The 26,105-nt window shown below is 37.6% G+C and overlaps 2 long non-coding RNA genes across 2 annotated transcripts in view; both read left to right on the top strand.

Moving 5' to 3' along the window:
- LOC133266724 (uncharacterized) overlaps window positions 1-26,105 on the top strand; it is a 796,291-nt gene that overhangs the window by 159,084 nt on the left and 611,102 nt on the right. The window lies entirely within an intron of this gene.
- On the top strand, window positions 21,700-22,372 carry LOC133266324 (uncharacterized). Its single transcript, XR_009742327.1, has 2 exons — window positions 21,700-21,821; window positions 22,068-22,372. It is a non-coding gene; the product is annotated as an uncharacterized LOC133266324 (long non-coding RNA).

Below are 26,105 nucleotides of genomic sequence, written 5' to 3'. Positions count from 1 at the left end.
GAAGACAGGATGTTGTGTATTTTTTACCCAAAGTAGCAGATTCTGTGCTGCCTGTCCTTGGTGTCAAGCAATGTGGACTTGCCTCCACCACCTCTGACCCTACTTCATGCCTCTTCCTGCTCTGCCAGAGGATTAGCAAGGAGGTACAGAGCTCTTTATGGCAGCATCACCTATTATGGTTTGAACGTTTCAGACTAGTGGATAAATTGAGAGGGTTGAAGTCCAAATTTAGTGTCCTTGAGTTTGATGTGTTTGCTCATGTGTGAACATCTAGTGGTGTCTGAGCTATTCCAAGGGGATCTTTCCATCAGCCTTCAGAAGATAATGGGTCTTGCAGAGGTCTTCTGAAGTATATATCAGCACTGCAGGCATTTGTCAGATACTCTAGTATGTCTCAAATGGCACTAGGCTATATCAATATGCATCACCACATCAGGTCCTAAAAATCAGTTTTCAAATTAGAAATACATCCTCCATTTTCTGTATAGCCAGTTCTATAGGAAAGCAATGAAGAGGCAGTGATGTTCCCGAAGGGAGAGCAATTACCTCTCAGGATGTCTAAATGCCCCATGCTGTTGCTCAGGTCCAGGAAACAAACACAGAAAATTTTTGTCATTTCAACAAACTGCCTGTGTAGGAGCAGAGATGAGCTGGAATGGAATCTCTATTGTTGTGATGCTTCTATAACCTAAGCAGACCAGTAAGCTTCTCCAGGACAAGGATAATTTTGGTATAATATTAAAATTAACCATAATGTAATAGTTTAAGGTAAGATGAACTGGTGAATGCAAATGACTGTTTTCATTGTCTCAACAGGCCATTTAGATGACTTGCTTAAACTATACATCTTATTTGCAGATCACTCAGGTCAGGAAAAATGAATTCCTATTTTCAAAGAAAAATGGCTAATTTGGGTAGGAGCCCTGACCCAGGCAGAATTTGCATAGAAGGTAAAATGTCCAAAGTACATTGTTTTTGATACAGACTTCATACATGAATGACTTGCCAATCTTGCTACAGTTACCTATTTCTTGAATCACTACCTTTAGAGTTTCTTCCTCATTTCTGGACATAAACGGTGACAACTCTTATACAGTATACTGGTTGATAGTCAGGTATTCCCTAGTACCTTTCCAATAGCCTGAAGCCCACTGTCTGAGTTTTCCAAATAGCACAAATACTGGATTTCATGATCTAAACATGTGGCACATCTGTTTTCTGTAGTCACGTGAAATTTAAGGTCTCCAATGCAGAAGACATCTGTGGGCAGCTGTACACAATTCAGAATGAATCTGGATGTGCTGTGTTTCCTGTTTTTGATACCTTTGCTGGCCTCTCTTGTTGCATCTTGTAAATCAGATATTTTCTATGAAATTGCAAATTTTGAGCTATAAGATTGTATTAAATTGTATCTAGTAGTCTGGATGTCCTTGAGAATTTATGGAAGTACATTACTGCATTACTCAGATTTGAAATCTGGCTACGGCAGATTTCTCTGCCCATGGCAGGAGGGTTGAACAAGATGATCTTAAGGTACTGTCAAACCCTAACTGTCCTATGATTCTATGAGTCTATAGTTCTATGAAATATCAGGTGTAAAGATGTTAACAGTACAGATGTCTTGGTTTCATGCATGTTTGCCTATTAAAAAAAATAGGAAAAAGTGTTGAGCGTTTCTAGGCCTTGCTCTTTATTATTCTTCTTGATTCCAGTGTGTTTAGCCTCTCTGTTAAAAATCATGAGTCAAATTGGAAGTTGTGGCAGTAGTTTTGGCTTCATTTCTTGTGAAAAAGAAATAATGCGTGTGTTCTCCTTCTGTATTCCATTTATAATTGCATTATGGTCATGGGATTTTTATCTGCCCATGAGTAAAGACATACTGATAAGAAATAAGAGAAATCTATGTTACCATTTTATGTCTTGAGCAGAGACTATAAGAAAAAGTCCAAATGACAAGAGGCCAAATAATGCTTCATCTGTTCTTAAAAAGCACTGAATGTAAGGATTTCTTAACTTCCCCAGCTGCTTCGGGACCTAACTCACCCTATAAACAGACAGATTTTCCCTACAACTTGCATAAATCTTCTTTTTTACCAGTGTTGCAAATTTCTTGTATACAGAGGGTACACAGAAAACAATTAATCACTGCCATGTTTACAACAGTATTTCACATACTTTTGTTATACCTCTTCCCTGTTTGAAACAAAGCCAGTCCCACTGCTCTATAGTCTCCCCTGATATATAGTGTTTACCAGTCTTGTTGATTTCTGCTGAACTTAATTTCCTAAATTGCCACGTCTGTGTCTGATGAACTGCACCCGCACCTATACATCCTGGATTTGCATTTGCCTTTTCTGCATCAGCATTGCACAAGTGGCTCCAGTGCAGTTTATAGCTTCCCGGTCCTCCTTCATTAGGGTTGGTTTTTTTCCAGTTGGTGTTGATGATGGTGGTGCATGTGAGGTACCTCTGGTCTTTTGTCAAGAAAAGGACCTGGCTGGCAGAGGTGCTGTATGAGCAGAGCACACCAGGCAGTTCTACCTCCACGCAGACCCTCTTGCTTTCTCCCCAGCAGTGCTGTGCTGCTGAGGAAGGTGAGACAGTTCCTTGTCGTACGGTGCTTATAGCTTACTCAACTCAGCTGAGACTCTGTCTCATCTACTATTTGAAGCTCGACTTCCTTATATTTTGAATAGATTGTATTAAACCTCCTTCTGTTTCCAGTAGTTAACTATTGTTAGCTGAAAGGAGCAATTCTCTGGAGAATGTGTGCAAACAGTTCCTCCTCACTTAGGGAAAAAATCTCACATAGTCATTATATCCAGACTGTGGATATAACAGGATAGTCATATGGATCAGTGAATGCTTTGCCTTGGTGATCAATACAGCTGGGATTCCACATGGTGTACCGTGAAATACTTTTTTGTATTCACTGATTCTCCTTCCCCTTGTCCTAAGCCAGCACTGAAAAGGTGTCTGGTGTCTCCAGGTGACATAAAGCTGGTTGGCAGTTAGTGAAGTCATCCTAGGGAATTAGACCTTTCGAAAGCTATCTAATACAGTATTTCCTTTAAATCCTGTATTTCCTGTCTCTGTTTTTAAATACAAATATCACATCTTTCTCTCTTGCCTTTCACAGTCATTAAATGAAAGTGAGATTTTTGATTTCTCGAATGCTTCATGTACTAAGCTTTGCCTGGAACTTCTCAGTGTCACAGGCAGAAAAGTTGTATTGACCATAATTTGCCTCTGTGGCTTTTTAGGCTGGGAGATAACAGTGCTGACTCCTCTCAGCATTATATATACACGTTTATGGTCACAGAAACGTATGTGCGCTTGGCTTTATGATTTTAACTGCTTCATGAAGACAAGTGATTGTTAAAAGCTGTGAGGGGAGCTGCATTTGGGGCCTGTTTTTGGGAAGCAGTAGCAGCACTGTTCGCAGTGACTGGCTGTCCTGCAGGTGGCGATGCACAGCAAGGAGACAGCTCGGCAGAGGAAATGCAAAGTTAAAATTAGCTTGTTTCATAAATGTGTGTAAAAATGCCTCCTTGTGCTTCTGACTGGTGCACCCGGCTGCTTTTGCGAGCACCACGAATAAATCTGAGTCCATGTGGAAACAAGTACTTAAATCATCGTTGGGATTTCTGTATGTTTGCACTTTGCTCCCAGCTCCATCAGGAATGGACATTTAGTATCCTATTCCCTCCCTTTTTCCGTTTGTTATATTTTCTGTCTTTCTTTGTGCTATGTACAAGGGGGAGGCTGTAAAATACCTGCAAGCCAATTTATAGTTTCTGTAGGTGCCTCAGGGGGTTTGTTTCCTTGTGGTACGCTTCCTGCTGGTTCTTGTGGACATTTCACTGCCAGATCATTCCAGCTCTCACTCAAACACCAACCACATTTTCCAGTCTGTTACCACAGTATTTCATATTCAATGTTCACTTCACCATAGTGTTGGGGCTTACACTTACATTTTCAGTACAGTAAGAATATTCTGCAATGTACTTTCTTTGTAAAATATTACTATCTTCAGCTTTAAACACTGTCATTTCTCTCATCGTTTTTTCTAATTGAGCTTCTTTTGCAGCTAATAGTGACATTTACAAAAGAGAAATTCGAGAAACTGCAGCAGATCACTCACTGAAATCGAGCAATCTTTATCATAGACTTCATTACTCTTCATATAATTTTATTCTGTTCATGTTTGATTTGATGAGAAATAGTTCCAGTGAAGCACGTTGCAGTATTTCAAGTGCTTGATTTTCTTTAAGCCTTCTTCAGTGCTTAAGGAAATACAGAAAACCGTTGGAATTTTTAGCCTGTATTGTTTTCTGCTGTTTTTTTTTGTCTATGGATCTTTGAAGCATTAGTAAAGCATGAGATTGTAGTGAGTAAGTGCTATGCTGATGCATATGCATGGCTCTTGTAGTGCAAACTCTCTAAAATGATGCCTTGTGCAATACCATCTGTGTATACAAATGAAAAGGCTACATGTGCAAAGTTATTATTTCCAAAGAGAAACAAATGCAAACAAGGCAGGTTTGCTACTATAAATGCTGTAATTAGCATGTCTGAGTGGAAAGCTGAGAGTATGATTAAAATTTTGCAGATATAAGTGGAAGGTTCGAATGTTTTCTAATGTAGATAGCAACATTTCTGATTTATTGATTTTTATTTTCTGCCAAATCTATGTACACTGTACACATTATTCCCATTATTGCCTTTATAGTATCTAAAGCAGGCTGCAATGTAAATTGTAGTGAGTTATTTTAGAGTTTTATGTGATAATATACTTGGGATAGTGAATCCCAGAATTTGAGGCAATCTTCAAAATTCATGGGTTTTGTATCATTTTATGTCTTTCCCTTTATACTTTTGTACAAAGCCTTGTTTTTCTGACTTTTACGTTTGCAAGATACCACATATTTTAGCCACTGTCAGCGTCCTTTGCCACATTTGGATCCCATTTCTACTTTTTCTTCAAGATCATATGAAGTGATTAATGAATTGACTCTATGTATCTCTCCTTTTCATATTTATTTTTAGAGCAGCGGAAAGATGTTCAAATTAATCATCACTAGTCTATAAATAATTTAACTAAATTACTCTTCATCATGCATAATGTTTTTATCACCTGTATCAAAATGGTGTCCCGCTGAGATGTGGGTTCTTCTGCATTCTTACCATAATTTATTAATCTGAAAAGTATGATGAACGTTCACAGTAGCACTGAGGAAGGGCATTCAGCAAGCTTCACTCCAATTCAGATCCCTGATTTACGACAGGAAAACTCCACCTGAGAACAGCAGCCTTGATGATTTATTAGTTTATAGCACTGATTCTGTGACCCCCTTCTGCTGTTGTGATCTGTCTAGGATTCCCAAGCATTGCAGGGCATGCTGTCTTGCAGTTTTACCATTGGAAAAAGAGGAGCGTAAAGATGAGCAACTCAGTTCAACACTGAGTTTCATGGGTCTTTGCCCTGCGGCAAGGCATTGAATGAGGAGGTTGCAGCACTGGGAGGAGCTGCGAATTTCTCGTCCTTAAGAGGCACCCAAGCATCCATTAATGATGTGCAAAGACAGTAAAGAGTTGGGAAACTCAGGAGATCTCTTGATTCAGTCCTCTGGCCAAAGCTAGAAATAATATAATGTGGCACCGGACTGATGGTATCTAGCTGTAGTGGTAGTCTCAGAAAAGAGTCGTGGTGCAAATCAGGCTGCTCTTGTCTGGTGGCATCTATTAAAGCCCAATAGCCCAAATAGCAATTTTGGCATCCTTTTCCCCCATTCTGTTCCCATTCAGTTGTGTAAGAATAATTATTATTATTGCTATTAATTCTGAATATTAATTTGATTATAATCTTGCCAGATTTCTTTTGAACTCTTTCTCTACTTTTCTCACCCTTGGGAAATAAGCTATATTTGGAACTCTTCTAATGGAGTATTGCCACCATCTGCTCTCTGCAGCAATTATTCAAATTATTTGTAGGCCTCTGTGCCAGCAGGGGTGCATCTAGCTCGGTCCTTTAAAGCTACAGATTTCCTGACTGACATATTTTTACCCTTGCATATGCCACAACTGGTACAGACCTGTAATTATCAGGGGGTGGGTGGGAATGGAGGGTTATGCTTACATTTCCAATTATTTCAGTGTCTGACTGTGGAAACTATTATCTCTTAGTTTTTATGGGACAAATCAAAAGAAATATGGTTTTTTTTTGGTTTTTTTTTGAGTCCCAGTCTGATAGTTTTGAAGGTTCTCCTTTCTTTGCAATCTCAGCCTGTGCTAGAATCCTCCAAATCCTGAATACCCTTGTTTGCAGCACTGAATGCAGCACATCATGTGCCTGCACTGGCTATTCTGTCATTCAGAATACAGGTTCATTCAGAATACAGGTTTCTCTCTGTTTTGCTATCATTAAGATGCTGCAGTAGTCTGTACTATGTTTGTCCTGCATTTTGTGATATTCGTCGGCTATAGTAAGAGGAATGATGTTCCAGCTTTGTGTCCTGTATCACTTCTTCCTTATAAATTGTGCTTGTTCTTGAAATGCAAACCCAAACTCAAGGTATCAGTGGATCTGCATAAACACTTCATGGCCTTAATTTTTGGAAGGAATTAAAACGAAGGCAGGAAAAGTAATGTGCCTGAAGAATCTTAAACTGCACTAGGAAATGTCTGACTATTATAAAGCGATAACTAAGCACCCTCTATGCTGGTGGGCATGCATGTCAATTGAGTACTGGTCCAGTTGTGGCCTTCTCAATTAAGGGGGTTTTCAGAATAGCATCAAAGTGACTCCACAGCTAGCAGAAATCTTTTTAGCTTTTGGCAAGTATTTATTCATTTTACAGACACTCATACTTTAACTATGAGCCTCTACCCCACACCGCATTTTCAAAGCTGTCTGAGAACCATTGATGGTGGTTATTGGCAGCAATTTCTCCTGGCATTTAAGACTGATAATCTCTTGGTTTAGGACTAAAATAATACAATCTAATATAACCTGCAGGGTCTACATACGGAGAAAATGATGAAAGATTTTAAAATATATGGTTCTGAATCTTTGTTTAGAGGTATATGAAGGTTTTTGAGACTTTCCAAGTAAGTTACTCATTGCTTTAGTTATAAAAATATAAAGCACAGTCAGCAAAGGAAATGTCTTTAGCGTGGTGTTTTCCTGAGTACCGTAAGCAATTTCTAGGAAAGTTCCTGCTTTGCAGCTATAAATAGGTTCTGCCCATACTGTCCTTCATCTTCATCTAGCTGCTTTGTCTCCAGAGTTTTCATGAAGCTGACAATATCTTTTCTGCTTTACTTATGCCATGTATTATGAAAGGGGCTGTGGGTCACCGTCATTGTTCTTCCTTTTCTTATGGCTATTATTTCTTTATAATTCTAAAGCAATGTTTTTTTTAATACTAGGAACCTGGCTTTGTCTGTCTTAAAGAATTTGCATATTATGCACTGCTATATATATACATCTAAAACATCTTTCATAACTGCCAGGGGCATGCACAAGTGATACCACTGCTGCTTTGATAGTCATTCCAATTGCAGGCAAGATTTATATTATTCACTGGGCTAATAACCTCCTGTTCTGCACATTGCCTCTCTTTGGAGTAACTCAACTGCTCTTTGGACGTTTGGACTTCTGTGCAGTTAAAATCTGTTTAGGCAGCATCATCAGAGTTAAAACTCCAGGAGAGGTGGAGACTGGCATCATATGAAGATCTTAATCCCCACAACAAAAGCTAGGCTAAAAAGCAAGCTCTCTGGCTTTATAGTACAAGGTTAGCATTAGCAAAGGTGTTACATGGATAAGTTCAAAATGCTGGTTATTCACATTTGTGTTCTTGTATCTTCTGGGACACTCATGGCAAATCTTCTTCTGAGAAGACCACCTGCTAGCTAGTGGAGGTGTATGAGCTCTCTTGACTCCATCTTCAATCAATACTTGGCCTATAGTCTGAGGCTGTGATTAAGGCTTCCCATTGCTGCCTGTCATGAGACCACTAACAAATTTAGGACCTGTGAGTGTAGTTCTCAAAGTAATAAAAAGTGATTCAAACCAAACAAAAAATGCAGAAAAGAGATGAAGCTAAAAAGCAGCATTGGAAAAGCTTCTATGGCTTTTGAAATATTTAGGTTAGATGATCTAATGGTACATTTTAAGAATCTCTCAAAAAAACTTCTCCTTAAAGAAGTTAGTTGTTTTATGGAATGAAATATATATTATGTACTTATATAATAAAATGAAAATGTTTCCACCTGAGAATATTCACAAAATCATTGTCTTTACAGTCCCTACCAAAACTTATAATACAAGGTCACTGCCCACTGGAGTTTTCCTCAGTGAAGCACTAAACTCAGTGTGAGCACAGAATTTGTCTCAGGGTTCATCTTCAGCTAGAGCTGGATAGCAAGCAATTTTCTGATCACACAAAACTTTCTGAATTTATCTTATAATATTTTCCAGCTCACATCAGAGTGAGTCAGTGGCTTTTCAAAGTGGTTTAGTGGAAAGAAAGAAGAAATGATGCAGTTTATTAAATGGCTTCTTGATCATAAGAGTTCTGTGAGAGACCAAAGATTAAGTTTGCATCATGATTTGAAAAAGCAGCAGGGTTTCAGATAGCCCAAATGAGCATTTGATTATTTGTAGTTCAAATGTCCATTGTCTTTATTCCTTATTTATAGCAGAAATTTAGTGCTGAAGCAAAGAAGCCTTTTTAATTGGGTTTTGGTTTTTAATTCACCTGAAACTTTTGTATTCTCAAAAAGTCTTTGCTTTGATAAAACAACATTTCTCTCTCTTTTGTTCTTATGGTGTACATTTACAGCATATTTTTTTCTCTTTTTTTTGTATTGTTCTTTGAGTCTCCTCCCTTATACTTTCCAGTTTTCTCTTTTCATGATCTGGAAACACTGCTGAATAAAGATAAGCAAATAGTTAGTCCAGTCCCAGACTTTTTTTTGTTCAGGTAATTACTTGGAACTGCAGCAGCTCTGAAGTGCCCTGACTTCCCAGACTGAGATTGACTGATTGAAAGATTAGGCAAGGCAGAGATTTATAGCCAACCTGGTAAGAAGAAAGGTAAAAATGTACAGCAATTTAAATAAGTGTTGTTTTGTTGTGTTTTTTTTTTCTTTTTCTTTCCCCACCCTGTATTGAGGATGCATCTTGAAAGTTATCCAAAGTTATGTATTTAGGTTGCAGCAGAGCTCTTTCAGTTGGAGCAGAGGTGAGCATCCCTCCAGCCACTCCTGAATGGTGCTGGAGCCCTGCTGGTATCACTCCTGCAGCTGGTATCACACCCTGCAGGAGGGCTATCTTCTTAAAGAAGAAATTCTACCAGGTTTCTCAGAGAACATAATACAATTCTCCTTACAATAAAGCTGTGATTTACATTTATACCTGACTAATTTGCCTTGGTTTCTCACTTGCTGAAGACATTTGCCAATGTATGCCAGATGACACGACCCATTTAAAACAAATTAAATTGGCTTTGAAACCTTTATCCCCATCTTGTCAGTATGGCCACAGCAGATTCTCAGTAATAGTAACATTTTGCAAAACAAACAACATAACCTTATTTCTGTATGGAAACAAATAAATAAACTCATTGTGATCCCTGCTAAAATATATTTAATGGTTCATATAAAAATGTTAACAGCCTGTATTTAAGAGATATATTCATGAGCAAATACATATCCATAAACATGAAAAAATGTCCCAGGGCTTACCGATGAATCAGAGTAACTGCATTTACAATATTGCCAGCAGTGTTTTTTTCAAAGAAAATCTTGTTAATGAAGCACTGAACAATGGAGAAATAATGCTGTTCATTGGTATCTTGTCTAAAAGATCAGAATTTGTAAAATTACTGGTATCTTTATGCAGTCTGGAGTGGCTACTATTAGAGCATTTAATGTAAATTGCAAAATCACAGTCTTTCCTGAGTTATAATCAGTATTACAGCTGTATGTCCCCAGGATCAAATTAGTGTAGATATCTATCCCCGTTATAGATCAGTATCAGAGCTCTTTTCCTCTCTGGGGCTCACCCTATACATCAGCTATACTAATTTATGCTTAGGAGGAAGAGCCAACACTCCCCCCTTTTCTCGCCTTTGGGCAAAGAGAGCAAAGGAGAATGATACTTTGAGGTTGCGTCTTTCTCTCATGGCTTCTGTGGGGACCTTGGGGCAAGCAGTCTGCTGAATTCACCATCATTCACAACTTGCAGCATTGGATGTACCAGTAGTGCACTTTCTAGAATGGCTGAAGAAGCCCTTTGTGTCATCAGTCCACAAAGAGAAGAAAATACAGAATATTTTCAGTAGACTTTTTGATATCCAACCATATTGTATGGGGTTAATCATTGTGCTCTGATGTAAATAAGATCAGTCCTAAGATTTTTAAAACTGAAGCATTAAGGATTATAATTTAACCTCTTATCCTCAGACTACTAATATCTGTGAAGCATATTCCCTTTAAATTAGTAAGCTTTTTGGTAATGACCTTGATGTACAAAGAGGCAAATGCTCAGAATTAAGTAGTGAAGAGATGGAAAGATAAAGAACACAGAAGGCATAGAAGTTAGATATATGTACTCAGATGATTCTATTACCTGTTTCAGGAGTTATCCAGCATGATTTATAATTCCTATTAAAAATGCCAAAATGCTGCCTGGATTGTATCTAAGCAAGTGAACATCCTAAATCTTTGTTTTATGTCATTCTAAGAAAAACTTGGTATATGTTTATCTACCAATGAACAGAATGGTGAATGAACAGAATGGATGCATGTTTAAGACCAGAAGGTGCTTCACCTTCTAGTCTTCGCTCAAAACACAGCTTTTTGTAACTGGAAATCAACAATAACAAGCTGGAAATCAACCTTTCTTGAATCCTTAATTTCCCATGGAATTAAATGCCTCTAAAGAAAAATGTTTCAGCTTGCAGGTTGAATAATCCCTTCACTTTTTTTCTAACTATGTAAAAAAAAAAAAAAAAAGCATACAGTACTAATCTACATTCCCTTCTATGACTTTGTCCTTTAAGCACTACGCAAAGCACATCTATTCTCTCAGAGCAATTCACAGTAAGATTTTTACTTAAGGCAAAGGTGGGGTTAAAAGGATCTCTGTTGAGATTTATATCTGGGAAATGTATCTAGAATTATGCTTTCAAAATCAGGTCACTAAGAACCCATTGTTTAGCTGTGCTGCACTTTGTACATATATTTAAATAAAAATAAATGATTTGACATGGAGTATATTTTGAAAATAATTTCAACAAATATTCTCTAGGAAAAAACGAGTTCCAAGGGCTAATCAAACACCCCTGTTAGAATATTATTGTACTCTATGACCAAAACTCAAGTAGGGCTAAATATGACATATCTTTGCTTCCAAAGAGTGGAGAAGTTAACATGTAATGAAAGAATGAATGATGTGGGTTTTTTTTTTTTTGAGACTTGGTCTGAGACATTAATTATCTAAAAAAAGTTAAAGTTGTCTGGATATGTGAAGGTTTCACACTCTCTGCTTTGCCAGCTGAATGTTGCAGATCTCTCCATAATAGTTCTCACTCCTTCTTTAAACCAGTGCTTTTTCCTTAATCCAAATAAAGTGTTAAAAGTTACAACCGAGTTTGGAGGAAAAGTTGAAATTAATTTTAGACCAAAAATGTTGATTGGGTTCTATAAGGAAAGGTCAGAATCATCCGTGTTTTATGAACTTGTTGCCTATTGGTCCTGTGTGTACATGCAGATGTCTGGAGAGAAATGTGTAGTTAGTCCCATGGCTGCTAGAACGTCATTACAGTCATTACGTAGTGAATCTACCCTGGTTTTGCAACAGGAAAATATCTACCAGGCTCAAATTGCTAATAGAATAAAGCAGAGATGGAGGAGTAGGTAGGATTTTTTACTCATGTAATGTGTCCTTCACAGGACTGAAGTGGGATTCATATTCTTACAGTTCTATTTAAAGCCAAAAGCTGTTTTTCCAATTAGATGTGTGTATCTGCATTTGCAGTGTGCCACTGGCAAGGTAAATGGGATCAGCAGTAAGCGTTACTGAAAGCTGCAGCTGGCTGACAGTTGGAATTTTACAAAACTCTTTTTTTCCCCCTCAGAGTCTATGCAGATATGAGTTTCAGCAATACTTGCCTTAAGCCTCTTTCAACTTTCTTTTTAATTAAAAATCTTAATTGGGAGTAATAAAAATTCCAATTAAGCTTTTTAAATAAAACTCAAAAGCTCAAAGTGGCTGCAGTTGCAGATAACTGCTACTGCAACCCATGACTATCAAGTCTATTTGAACAAAGCTTTTGTTTCACTCTAGTAAATAATTGTGGTTTATGTTTGTACCTCCACATCTCTCAGAGGTACTGTACCTTTAAGTCTTACGGAGCTATCATTTGCATATGAAAGATGGTCATCCTTGCAGATTTAGCTAAGTGCAGCACAGGGACTCAAGTCTCCTAAGGTTGCTATGCATATATGCCCCTCAGCATCATGCCACACGTTATATGTGTAAGCAGAAATAACAGCAGTAACAAGTTCTGTTTGTTACAGACAGTCGATTTCCCAGTGACTTCATGTGATTTTATAGGTAAGTGAAAAGAGAAAGCAACAAACTTCAAAGGTTTTTTTTTTCCAGCTAAACACCTTTACTTCATCCATTGTGTGTAATTATTGAGGCCTGCTTGGTGGCTTAATTTTATGTAACAATTTATGCTCTATATATATTGCTTTTTTTTTTTTCCTCAGAAAGGTCAATGAGAAAATTCATGAGTTAGATCTTGTACATCATGATATCTGACTTCAGGGGTTATCCATAGATGTAACGAAAGAGAAGTGTAAAAGACATGAAAGTACCTGATACTATTAATGTTCCTCAGAGGAATCACTGAAACTTTTACTGTTCTGCTTTTGGTACAGAACTTCATAGAAAGTAGCGCTTGTTTCCAGTGGTATGGCAGGTGCACGCATGGGACATGACCATGAGCAAATCAGAGTAATTTTAAAATTTGCTGCATTACTAATGGATTGCTTTTGCCTAGTTCAATCTAGAATTCACTTTTGTGTGGCAGGAGGTAACTATAGGTCTAGAGAAGTGATTAAAATCACAAAAAACCAGAAAGAAAATAAAGAAGCAGCTGGCAAGGTTGAAGTTTTTAGCAAGGGAAAAAAATTAGAGATTGCTAGCTGGTTCTTACTGGTCCTGCACAGAAGCTCTGAGAATAATAAAGCCTGGACCATCACTGAACGTCTCTAAAGGCCCAGCTGTGCTTCATTCCCAGCCAAAAGGGCATGTGCTGAGACGTGGCAATAGAACTATGGCAGGAAGACAAGACGTGTTGCTATTACTGGTGACAAGTGGTGTTCCTCAGGGGTCAGTATTGGGACCAGCACTGTTTAACTCCTTTGTCAGTGACATGTACAGTGGGATTGAGTGCACTGTCCACAGGTTGGCTGATGACACCAAGCTGTGTGGTGCGGTCGACATGCTGGAGGGAAAGGACCTGGATAGGCTCGAGAGATGGGCCAGTGCAAATTTCATGAAGTTCAACAAAGCGAAGTACATGGTCCTACACCTGGGTTGGGGTCATCCCAAGCACGCCTATAGGTTGGGTGGAGAAGTGATTCAGAGCAGCCCTGCAGAGAAGGACAAGGCTGGAGAGGGACTTTTTTTATGAGGGCGTGTAGTAATAGGACAAGGGAGAATGGCTTTAAACAGAGGGGAGAATTAGGTTGGCTATAATCTAAATTCTAGGTTATTCAGTTTCCTCCAGCTTAACCTACAAACAGAGACCTGGTCTGGTAGAAATAGTGTTGCTCAGTTCAAGAGCTTGAAGTAGCAAAAGGAGGAAGAAATTTAACTTTATGTGGCTATCTGACTATGTCCAGGGGATGCCCATGATGGTTTATGAAATAATTAAAGGATCTCTGGAGTGGAGAAATTACCTTGCGTTGTCAGGGGAGGTAGGCTAAGGAGTTTAACAGGAGTTTTAATTTATGTGAAAAATATCAGACTGAGTTGACCTTACTCAGAAATGTGGTCTCAGATGAACCCCATAGCTTAGGGCTTGACTGTCCATTTGTCCACCTTTTAGTTAATTTTAAAGTTTCATGATGTTTCATGATGCTGACTATGCCCAAAATCCCCAGGGCTGCTTCTTCTACAGCTTCATAGGGGTTTTCTTATTTTATTTTATTTATTTTTATTTTATCTTATTTTATTTTATTTTTTCATTTGTAATTGACTGCTTCCTAGATCTTGTTTTGAAAGCCTACTTGTGCTGACTCCAGATACCACTGGATTAACTTCACAAGCTTTTCTCATCAGATTGATGGACCCAGGTGGCCTTGTCTTTCACTGCTGTTGTTGCTTTCATTTTCTCAGCCATCTGTTTCTGACAAGAATGAATTACAGCCCTGGTTTCCAAGAAGTGTTCTGATAGTTGTAGTTGAAATGATTACAAAAAAAAAAACCAAACAACCCAGGATGGCTTGAAGAGCAAAATATTCATATTGAAAATGAATGCATGTAAACACCCAGGACTTTCAAGAAAAGAAAAATGCTGATCTTCTGCTCAGCTAGTATTTAATTTATTAACAACGTTGAGCTTATTTAGTTAAATGATGAATAGAGTTGGATAGAGAATGGGTATATTACAGCACAAAATGTATTTTTTCCCTCAAATTAAAACCTTAGTATAAAGGAATTAAACCTTTCCTTTTCTTTTTTTTTTTTTTTTTTAATTTCTTGCCCCAATATTTTGTAAACAAGAATTATTTTGTCCAGGTACTCAAAACCCTTGGCTGTCATTAGAAGGGATCACTCTACTCCAGAGTGTTTCACTGGAACCCCAACCCAGTGGCCTAGTAGTACCACAATAATGTGGTAAAGTGAATAATGTGCTTCTGACAGATATAATGTCCTGTGTCACAAAGTTGCACTTCTGTTCAGCAAACATACATTTGCCATAGGTCAAGGGAATAGAGAGAGACTTATTATAGGTTGGGCCTGCTTGTTGGTCCTTTCTACCTCTCAGTCATGGTTTTATCTGCTGGATCTGGGTCTGACTAAAAGCTGTATTCAAGGAGAATTGGCAGCTTGAATTGCAGGAAGGTAGAAAAGATTATGTTTCAAATATAGAGCTTGCTTCATTTTTTTTCCTGAGCTTTCTTTGGAATCATTTTCTGGAATAAATCACAATATCTAATAACCCAGTGAGGCTTTTTAAGTGGAGTTTTAAGAGTATATCGAGGTCTTATTGAATCACGTTATCTACCATTTCAAATCCTCTTGAGGTTAGTTACAAAGAATAATAGCCATATGTTCAGTCTGAAGAGTCTGAAGATTTTACTGACTTTGGATTAACAGAAAGATTTCCCACTATCAGTGTTTAAGCTTCACCTCTCTGCCAGTCATTCTTGACAAGGCCAGAATAAGGTAGTAATGGCACTGACTTTAGAGAGCTGTTTTTTTCATTAGTTTAAGCAGAATGTCAATTAGAAAGGAATTGAGATAAAGAACCAGCAACTAGATTAAGTTTACACTTCTTCACAGGTGATAAGAAAAATCCATTTACAGATTCTATTTCAGACTGAATATACTTCCTAAGGTAAAGGCCTCTTATATTATAGCTTTAAAAATCCACTGACAATTTCTGAAAAGATTTAATAACTATTGTGTCAGAAATGTGGAAGAATTTTTTTAACCACTGGAAATAATTATTTCTTACCTAAAATGAATATACTAGAATTAATTTACATTTAATTTTACACATTTTATTACAGAATGTTATCATCTACCATCATTTCTTCTCCTCCTGACTGTTATTTGCATTTTCTTAAGAACTGACAAAGCCCATTTAAAACAGGAAGGAAATCTATATTTCTGTGATCTTCAGATGGGGGAGGACATGAGCCTAGGGCTGATTTCCAGCTAAGAAGTATGAGACGCTATGGAGGACGCTATATTTTTACTATTTCTATGGTCCATTTACAAGATTTTGAGTAACTTAGTAGGAGTTACAAATTCAGAATTTAGCAGAGTACACAGGACTGGGGCAGCGTTGGGCTTTGATCAGGGGAAAGGCAAAAAAGGCTCCCACAGGGATTCACCCATCTTTACAGATTTTTTACTCCTTTGGACAATAGTGGTCTTCAGGGTTCAGATGAAATCAATTGTTTCAGGCAGGCTCACATAGGTATTTATTGCCCTGGACTCACATATTTAATATTTTTTTGCTTTTATGCAGGCTATAAATATTTTCTCTTAATGGAAACTGAGACTGTGATTTACTATTACTGTGTTCAGGGCTGGGCAAGTCATGGGTTTCTGCTTTGGCCAGAATTGCAGCCTAATCCAGGAGAATGTGTTTTGAGGGATGCCTTCCAGTGAGAAGTACAATATGGTCCACAGCATATGACAAGGGGTACAAAAGGAAGCTCAGACAGTTTGAGATAGTTGAGCATGTTCTGTGGATATGGTGACCACCAGCAAGTCTCTAGTGCCTTTGCCTTAATTCACTTCTACCCACTTAAAAAAGACAGTTTTTCTGCCTTTTAATTGTAACCTGGATAGAGTGCAGTTTAGCAGCAGACAGTATGTAAAAACATGTACTGCTTAGGTTGGGTAAATCATTTATTCTGAATACTGTCTGAGGGATTTAGTCCTGTTTACTGTTCCTGTGACTAAATCTTGAGCAGATGAGTCAGGTGCGGGTTTATTGTTATTTTGGGTTTTGGTTTTTGTTCCTTTTTTTTTTTGTTTGGTTTGGTTGTTGGGTTTTTTAAATTTTTTTTTTTTTTTTTTGTATTTTAGTAGTAAAACAGCTTTCAAGTTTGGTCCCTCTGCTATAAGACAGTAAAAGCTGAAAGAACCAAAACTTTCCATCACTGACATAATAACAGGTAGTTTCCCTTAAGCTAACTAAGTTTGCTTTTATTAGGTAACTAAGGAGCAGGCAGTAAGACATCCACCCAGCCTGGAGGGGAAAAAACTACCCTTCAGAGACATACAAAACAGGTGGAGAGATGCTGACAAACTCTGATTTTCCTATGTTATTTATACTGGCTGACAGAACGAGTCACATTATGCTACTTTTTAATAGCTTTCTCACCTTCCTGAAATGAATTACATGCTTGCAGAGCAGTGATGGTAAACCAGGATTCATAGCTGTCATTATTAGTTTTGTGACATCGTTAACATCAGTGTAGCTATTTGTATTCGGTTTCCATGAATCAGCTGTAATATATTGTGATAAATAATCTGTCCAGAGGGACATCAGCATTGCATCTGAGTAACAGCACAGACTAATCCTATGAAATCTGCTTTGATGCAGTCTGTGAAGTTAGGCCTTGTGATATCTTTCTGAATCAGGGAGGTGGCTATTATCGGTTTATTCCTCCTGATAAAGAAATTATGGAGCAGTTTTTTTCAGAAGTACTTAAATACCTTGGTATTTGTGATTTAAAGTTGATGTTTTTCAGCAACAGTGTGTGACCCTACTGTCTCTATTAGCTACATATGCACCATTACATTAAACCTTCACCTAAAGCAAAAGCAACATATTTGGCCATGATGGAAGGTATTCTTTTGAACACTATATTGCAAGAGATAAGATCACATTGTTAATACAACTTCTCTTCAACCAAAACTTGAGAGTTCACCTACCAATGAAGAAAGAGCTTAAAAGGAAATGGAAGGGAAAGGGGAAGCTTATAGCCTGTCAAATACAAATTCTACAAAACGGCTTTTATATTTAAGGTAAATTTATGTTTATTGTTGTAGTAGTACAAATGATGATGATGTGATTTAATGGGCTGTTAGCACAATAATGCCCCAGGCCTTAAAAGTGACACAGACTTCTATCATCCATTTGGATGTCATCAACGACTCTGAATGCAAGGGAACATGTTCTTCTATTATCGACCTGTTGTCTGATGATGAATTTAGGGATTTATGGATTTAAAATATATTTTTTTCTGAGTTTAATATCTTTAAACGTTGACTTTGCCAACACCTGATATATAAGTATAATCAATTGATACAGGCGTTTCACACACTTGAAAATGACATTCGGCAGTGTGTGTCAAATAGGTACAATACTTCTTGAATGCAGTTTTACTCTTAAAAATAGTAGTTAAGAGTGTTTATTATGACTCCTAAAAAATGTGGTTTAAGTTAATTAACTTGTAATTAATTTTTAAAACAAAATTAATGGCTGTATACTGATTTGTTTCTGTTACTCTTCTCTGGATCTTAGAAAATTATTTAAAATGTGTGTTTAATAGATTCATGCATTTTAGACCAAATGAAATACTACACCCCACTCCCAGTATTTGTTTAATGGACTGTATCATGCTGATACACTATGTGCACCTTCCACAAATGGGTCATTACAATGGTCAAAGTATGAAGAATAAAGCTCTGTTCTTTGGCACTAAAGGGTGAGGGGTAAGTTAAAGATGTGGGAACACCTGATTGAATACAGATGTGGTGTTATCTCAGTGAAATCAGAACAAAGTTTGTTTGCAGTAGTTTAAAACAAAAATGCAAAATCGTTACAGCTTTGTGTAAAACAAAAGGTTTCTTTCTAAGAGAAAACAGATCTAACATTCACAGTGGACTTTGCCTCCTTCAGTAGTATTATGTACAGGGTTTTTATTTTTTGCAACCTGTATTTTGCTTCAGTCAGATGCATATACAAATCCATATATTGCCCTACATCCATTTTTTAGGTGCAGCACTGTGAGAGGCGTGATGGAGCTGCTTCTGCACATCCTGCAGTCTTCAGCCCCAGACACCATGTGCTGACCCTAGGGAGAGGGGGCCAGAAACCCTCTTATGGGGCCAGAGACCCACTTATGTCCCAAAGGAAGTCCAGCTACTCAGCTTGAACTGGGAATGGGATCAAGCCACCTTGTGACAGTAGTTTTGAAGTAACATCAGCAGACATGGGTCTTTATCTGCCAGACACTACATGACCCCCTTTCTGCAGGTTCTGGCAGAGGAACGGTGAATTCATTTGCTTAGGGATGATTTGACAAAGGATCACTTGCTTTTATTCAGCCAAGAGAGTACTTTCCACCACCAGGATGTGGCATCAGTGGTATGTGCTAGTCTGCCAGGGAACAGGCTGAAGCTATCTAAGTATTTGTTACAAAACATTAACCACAGCTTCAGGAGCACTGTTAATAGCCTTTTTAGTTTCAGAAGCTAAAGTAGTATTATTTATAGTGTTCATGGACAGCTAGCTAAACTTGCTGTCATGGGAATTTCATGATCATATTCCCATTAAATTCAGCAGAAGTCAAGCTGAGGTGTTCTGTAGCCAGCCTGTGGAAAACCCCACCAGTTTGTGCTCCCAACCTGTCACAAAGGTCTGACGCAAGACTTAAAAGCCTGATTTTCAAGTTATATATCAGGAGTCAATTAGTTAAATAATATCCTAATTTACTCACTAGTATTGTAAGGATCTGTAATTTCAACTACCTTTTATAAATTTTAAAGAGAGAGACTGACGAAGTATTTACAATGTTTCTGTGCTCACCCGGCTCACAAAGAGTGTTGCTCGTAGACAGAGTAGTGGGTAAGGAAACGTGGTTGCTCACAACAGCCAAGCAGGTATGCATAATTTTTTAGCCAGCCTTGACATAATTCCTTTAATTTTTCTAAAATCCTCTTGTACATCTTAATTATCTGGTGTAGTCTCAGGACAGATTTGATAAGGAGAACCATGAACTATTAATTTTCAACTTCAGGGTGTTAAAATAACTGATGAAGCTTGTACTAAGAGAAAAAATTCAAATATTTAAGGATAAACACACAATGTGGTACCTGTGAGAATCACAGTAGCTGGTTAATGTAAGGGATGCGAGAATAGTTGATAGACTGAAAAATGTGCCAGCCTTTCAAGTATGATACTTTTGAGATGCAACATAAGCAGAAGTTATATGGTTAGCAGATCTATTTTTCTTCCAAGTGCTAATGGCAAAAAGATAAAAACAACAACAAAACCCCAAAGAAATTAGGCTTGTTATTATTATGTCTTTAATTCTGGCACTCAGATAAGCCTCTACTTGGGACAAGATATGTTTATTTAAACTCAAAGTGCTCTAAGTCATATCAGCTAATCTTTGCTAATTGACATAAATTTAAAGCCTAGTTGATAAAAGAATTTTCATGGTAACAATAAAGTATTAAAAAAATCTCCAGTTTTGTTGCTAAAATACTGACTTCATTGTTCACTCTGAAGCTTCCAATTACCTGATCTGCTGACCTAGTGCAGTACACTACCTGATCATCTTAAACAGCCACCATGTAGGTGTCACAAGTGCAATCAGCCTCAGTGATAAAGCCAACAATTCGTAGAAGTTAGACTTTTCCATTCTATAACAGTGAGGTTGTAAGACTGCTTTATTAAAATCTGTGGTTTGGTGTTTTTTGTTTTTTGTTTTTTGTTTCTTTTTTTATAATGAACTATAAAATAGACATTTATGAATTATAATAATGTCATTTCAGAGGTAAGAAGGAAGAGTACTGAAAGGAAGCAATAAATTCCAGGGAATTAGTGAAGAAACCAGCAGAAAATAGAGGTGAAAAAGAATGGGCTGTGGAGAGGGAAAGTACTGCATGCAGTTATTAGGTAGAAGAAAATAAGGTTTGTCATGACAGCATGATGGCAAATAAAAAGTGACTTATGAGTTAGTAGTAAGAGATATCTGTGATATTACCAGAATCAAGAAATGAAAAAGGTGTGAAATTTAAATGAGAAGCTGTGGGATGTCTGGTCTTCCCCGTGTTAGAAGATACATCATGTAGTACAGCCAATGTTTTGTCAAACATTCCCTCCATGGAAGTGGTTGGGAAGTGGGGAGTGATGACTGTCAAGAATCTGTGTGTCAGGAAATGAATTTTAAGAGAAGAACAGAATATTAATTTGACTGATTTGGTTGCCTGGACCTACCTCTTCCTCCTTTCTGTGAAATTATGTCTTCCCTCGACAAAGAACATTTATAAAACAATGTTTTGTGTCCCTTCTTATTTTGTAAATTAAAATAGATTTCAAATATGAATTTTATGGTGGGAAATGGAGCTGAGTCAGAGGTAAAGGAATGTATGCTTGCAGGAGTCTAGTTATAGATATATAGTGTTTTGGCCTGAAATTTGTAAGTACTGGTTGTGGGTGCAGAACAAAATAGTGTTAATCTAATGTAGATCTTTGGAATGGTCTTGAAGTTAAGATATTTACCTAGATTTATCACCTTTATGTGAGAAAAGCAATAAAATGAGCATTCTTAATGTGGCTTTTTCCAGCCTAGTGTATCAAGGTTATGTAGAGCTACTGGTGAGTCCTGTTTGTCTCTATTTCATAGGTTGCAACTCAAGCAGGATCATCAATATGAAATGAATATTTAATATGAAAAATATTAAATGTATTTGTTCAAATTCAGGCAAAAGGTGCACATTCTTAGAGGTTTTATCAATTATTTGGATAATGGAATAAACCTATTTCTCAAGGGATTTATTTTGATTTTCTTTATAAACCTGTGTTGCTGTTCCTAAAAGAAAACACTAGAAGAAACGGCTAGTTTGATCTAACCAAAGTAAAAAACATTATATGTAGGTTGTTTCTTCTTTAAACTATCTGTATTTCCTTCAGGAACAGGAGCCTGAAATCAGCATTGTTCTGTCATGCAAACTGGAGCCAAAACCCCCAGATATCTGAGCAACAGGGACTGACAATTCCTAATTAGCTATGGAATGCGACATTTGTACCAGTAGGAAGGTAAAGGGAGATGGTGGATATTTGTGTGGTCCAGTGTTGGAAACCTTGCTCAGTCAAGATGGAAATGAATTCACATACCCTTTAGAATTTAGAAATGTAGCAAACCACTAAACTATACGTAATTTAAATGGATTCCTCATATTCATAGGCTCCCTGCATGATACTAGATTGTTTAGCTTTCATGATTTATTTTGTTACTTTCAATGGAGCTATTAATCATGCTTTCTCATTTTCTTTCACTGCTAGGATTTGACAAGAATTTTCTTTCACCTTGAAAAACTGCATGTTCTGAGGAGTTTCTTTGCAATGCTCCTGTACACTTAGCACACCCTGCTGAGGGAAGGCAGCTTGTTTTCTGCACTGCACTTCTTTCTGAAAGATAGTTTCTAAACCACGGATTTCATTTCTTTCTCAGTAGTGAAAGATCATAAACAAGTATGTCTTTCAAATTGTTTTTCTACTGGAAGCCTTTATGATTCCATCGAAGAGGAAACTGAACTATCATCTCAATAAGCAATGGACCATAAGGCAGTAAACTGATACATTGTTAATTTTTATTGCTAAAGTTTCTTTCTCCTACTGCGATTCAAGATGCTTTTCATATTTTTTATGTTGATTTTTTATGATTGCATTGACAAACCTGTCTGACATTCTCCTCAATTTTTGTGAGATGTGTTGGCCCATAGGAAGTAACAAGGAAGGGAACACAGCAATATCTCAATATCTACGTCCAAAACAACAAATAAAAGGACTAGGCATGTTACAAATGGACCTTCAAGTTGTTGGCCAGGGCTGACAAAGCACCTAGCAGGCTATTCCAGGGACCTGCTCTAGAAAGACCTTGGGAGAGTAGCATGAATGCCCAGTGAAGAAGGAAGCAAGGATATGGAAGTAGTAAGAAATCTATTTGTGGTAGGTGCTGAGGAATATAAGCTTTGGCAATCTCTTGTGTCCATTAGCGTTTTTATGTATTAATAGCAGAAAGGGAAGCTGGGCCTTACAGATTAGAGATCTGCAGGCATAAATTCTCGTTAGGTTGCAGAGGTGGCTGCTCTGGTTCAAGTTATAGTGATAATTTCTCTCTGCTTGTTCAGGTGCTTGTGCACAGAGTTTAACAGCAGACTGTAAGTGCCATGTTTGTTTTCCTTCCAGCCTTAATTTCCCATGCTTGTTGATTACCTAGCAGAACGAGACCCCAGGCTTGACTAGGCTCTGCCATGATCCATCTGGCCAATACAAAATCATGTTTAAAGGTTATCAAGGTACTGATTTTGCAGACTCAATTTGCAGTGTAGTTTGTTAAATAGCTCTGAATACAAAAACACAATCTGCTCCACCAGATTGGGTTTTTGGTTCTTCAGGTCCATTACTCTGCTTCCAGCAGTTGCTTTGTCTAATGCTTCAGCAGAAAGGAGAGGACATACATAACATGTCTTGCCAACAGTATGAAGGTTTCCATAAGGGCAAAATTCCATTTTTAATCCTATGTCATCAGCTCCTGCCCATTACCCACATTTGTTCCATCAGAAATATTTTTTTTTATTTTGAAAATGATCATTTCTTTTCAAAGTCCAATATAAAACACTGTAATCCCTGCAGAAAAAAAAATCCACAGTCAGTCAGCAAAGTGCCTGGAGAAATGTTCTCCGTCCTTCAAAATGACTTACTACAGTGTTCTACTTCTTATGATTAATGTGTATTCAAGGTTAACACAGATATTCTGGAAATCTAACCCTCTTGATGGTACTGATGTAAATCAGAGGTAACTCAGTTTATCCCTAAGGTTAGCTCAGATCGATTTAGCCCTTTGTACTGGTCTCTGATATAGTTCCTGATTTGCAGACTTTGTTGTAAATTGGATAATATTCCTCAATAAAATGAGTGTATGAACTGAAAAAGGTGCATCTATGCTGCATTTGCTTGTGGCTGTGGAAGATTATTTTCAAACATGCTCATCCAGGTAGTCAACATTACAGTTTTTTTAGGAATTACAGTCTGTAAACTTCCTACCTGGCCCATCACCAGCAGCACGTCTAAGCAGGGGTAAACAGGGATTTAGTGTCTTAAGTGCTACTCTTGTCATTGTAGTCTCGCAGCTAGACTTTCAAAAGTCGTGGTCAGTCACTGCCTAATCCTCAGAGCATCTGGGGGCTCTGGCTGCATTTCTGCCAGCACTGTTCCCCAGCAGCCTAAATCTTAAGTGTTGAGAATTTCATGTTTGTACCTTGGTGAGTCTGTATTGGGCTTCATTAACTGTGCACCCACTCTCCTGCCTTGTTGATGTGACCTGGCAAGCTGACAGTTTGCAGCATGGCTTTTAAGACTAATGAAGGAGGAAGTGGTGTCTTCCTTTGCCCACCCGATAGCACACCACTTTGAGAAACTGCACAAGATACATTACTTGGATATTCCCACAGCTGGGGTCCTTTGATGTTATCTGATATGTCACATCTCTGGATGAAAATACTTGTAAATTGTGGGCATCAGCCTTTTTTCCCCCATCTTATAAGCTTCTGTTTTGAATAGGCTACTTAAGTGCCCTATATGGGCACCTAAGCATATATACCTTTCAATATTACAAAGCTGAGCATGTAGCACTCATGTTTCTGTGTGTGTCTCATCTTAGGAAGGAAACATTTAATGTGGTCACAGGAAATCACTCTCAGTGTTTCTCCCCTGGCTTCTAAAAGGACTACTTGGGTCATAAGACATCAGTGGGGTAAGTAGTACTGGGTCTCAAAACAGCATTCAGCCTTGCTTAGTTGTAAAACTGAGACTGTAAAACAATTCAGCTTAAGCTCTGTTTTCTGTGTGACCATTTGGTCCCTGCTTCACTGAGAAGAGCAAATCTGTAATTGGTGACAGAATGGACATACCACCTCTCTGAATCCCAGCATACTATATTGCCAAATTCCTAATGGAAAGTTTCCAAGACTAGGTTGATTTTTCTTGGAGTAAACACTGGAATTCTAATGTTGTTCTAGTATCTTTCTCGCTGTATGGATTTACAAACACCAATATAGTTGATACAAACACCAAATAGGCTCAAAAATATTAAAGCTGCTTCATTCAGAGAAGAAAATGGCAAAGATGTTTCTGCAGTGTTTATAGTTTCATTTTTGTTTGTTTGGTGTACAGATGCAGTGAAATTTACTGTCAGTCCACTGAATTCTTTAACATATTGCTTAAAGTTTAAAATGTATTTCTTGTAAGTTATGGCAATTTACAGAACTTGTGTACTCTTAAGAATCCTTCTTTAGAAAATATTCAAAATTGCATTTAACCAATTTAATGGATATGTAGTAGATACTTGTGTGCTGCTAAAATAGCTGCTGGGTTTTAAACAAGCATACATATGCTGGTTGCTCTTCCAGTCAGCTTATCATTAGGAGCATGCAAAGAATAAGTAATGCCAGTTTAAATGTTCTTGGCAGTGAGATATTTTTTATCTATTATAATCATAAAACTGTGAAAATATAGAAACTTATAGTGAGCTATCAAATCAAGAACTATTGAAATAACACCAGAAAAGCTGTAATTCAGGTGAGACAGTGTTCATACTTACCAGATGTTTCTATTCCCTGCTTGTTCTCACAGAAGGAAGTCCACTTATAAAAGATGAAGGTTGTCAGTTTAATTTGTATAGCTGTGAGGAATAAAGGCTAACCCATTCCAATTTTGTTCTGATGACCTTAAAAAGAGATGGCTTAGTATCCCATTACTAAATGCATTTCCCAAAACCACCTAAATGCAGTTAAATTTTTTTAACATGATTTTAGGTGATAGATATGAATGAAGTCTGTGCAATAACAAATAAAATCAGGGCCTGTTCTGCATGTGACAGGGTGAGAGGAATAACTCCTTGTCTTCAGTACTTAACTAACTAGGCCTGTAGTCTGGTTTTTGTGCAGCGCTAGGTGGTATGTAATTCAAAAGCTTTACTTTCAAGACTTACTGGAATTTTATTTCAGGAGTGGTGAAAGCATCATAAAACCACATCAATAATTTTACACATACGTGCTAAACCCAGCTACCTATTAATTTACATGGAGCTCAGTCTTTCCCCTCTCCCACACAGAGGAAAATCTGTGTATCGAGTTTTGTCTATGTCAATTTTTTAAGTCAAAGAAATAGAATAATTATTTATCAAAGGATAAGTGTCTTTAAAAATGATCTAGTTCAGTATTTTAAAGCTCTCCCCAAGACTGAATAGGGTTCTTTTCTGATCTGTTCACCATGGTGCAGTTTTGCTGTCCCTTCTCATGTTTCTTTGATGCCTGCATG

Source organism: Pezoporus flaviventris, unplaced genomic scaffold (genome assembly GCF_033815535.1).
Source record: "Pezoporus flaviventris isolate CSIRO_AGI_PZ_B2104156 unplaced genomic scaffold, CSIRO_AGI_Pfla_v1 ptg000007l, whole genome shotgun sequence".
Lineage (NCBI taxonomy): Eukaryota > Metazoa > Chordata > Aves > Psittaciformes > Psittacidae > Pezoporus > Pezoporus flaviventris.
The sequence above is the reverse complement of the archived record's forward strand: the minus strand, read 5'-3'. Positions and strand labels throughout refer to the sequence as shown.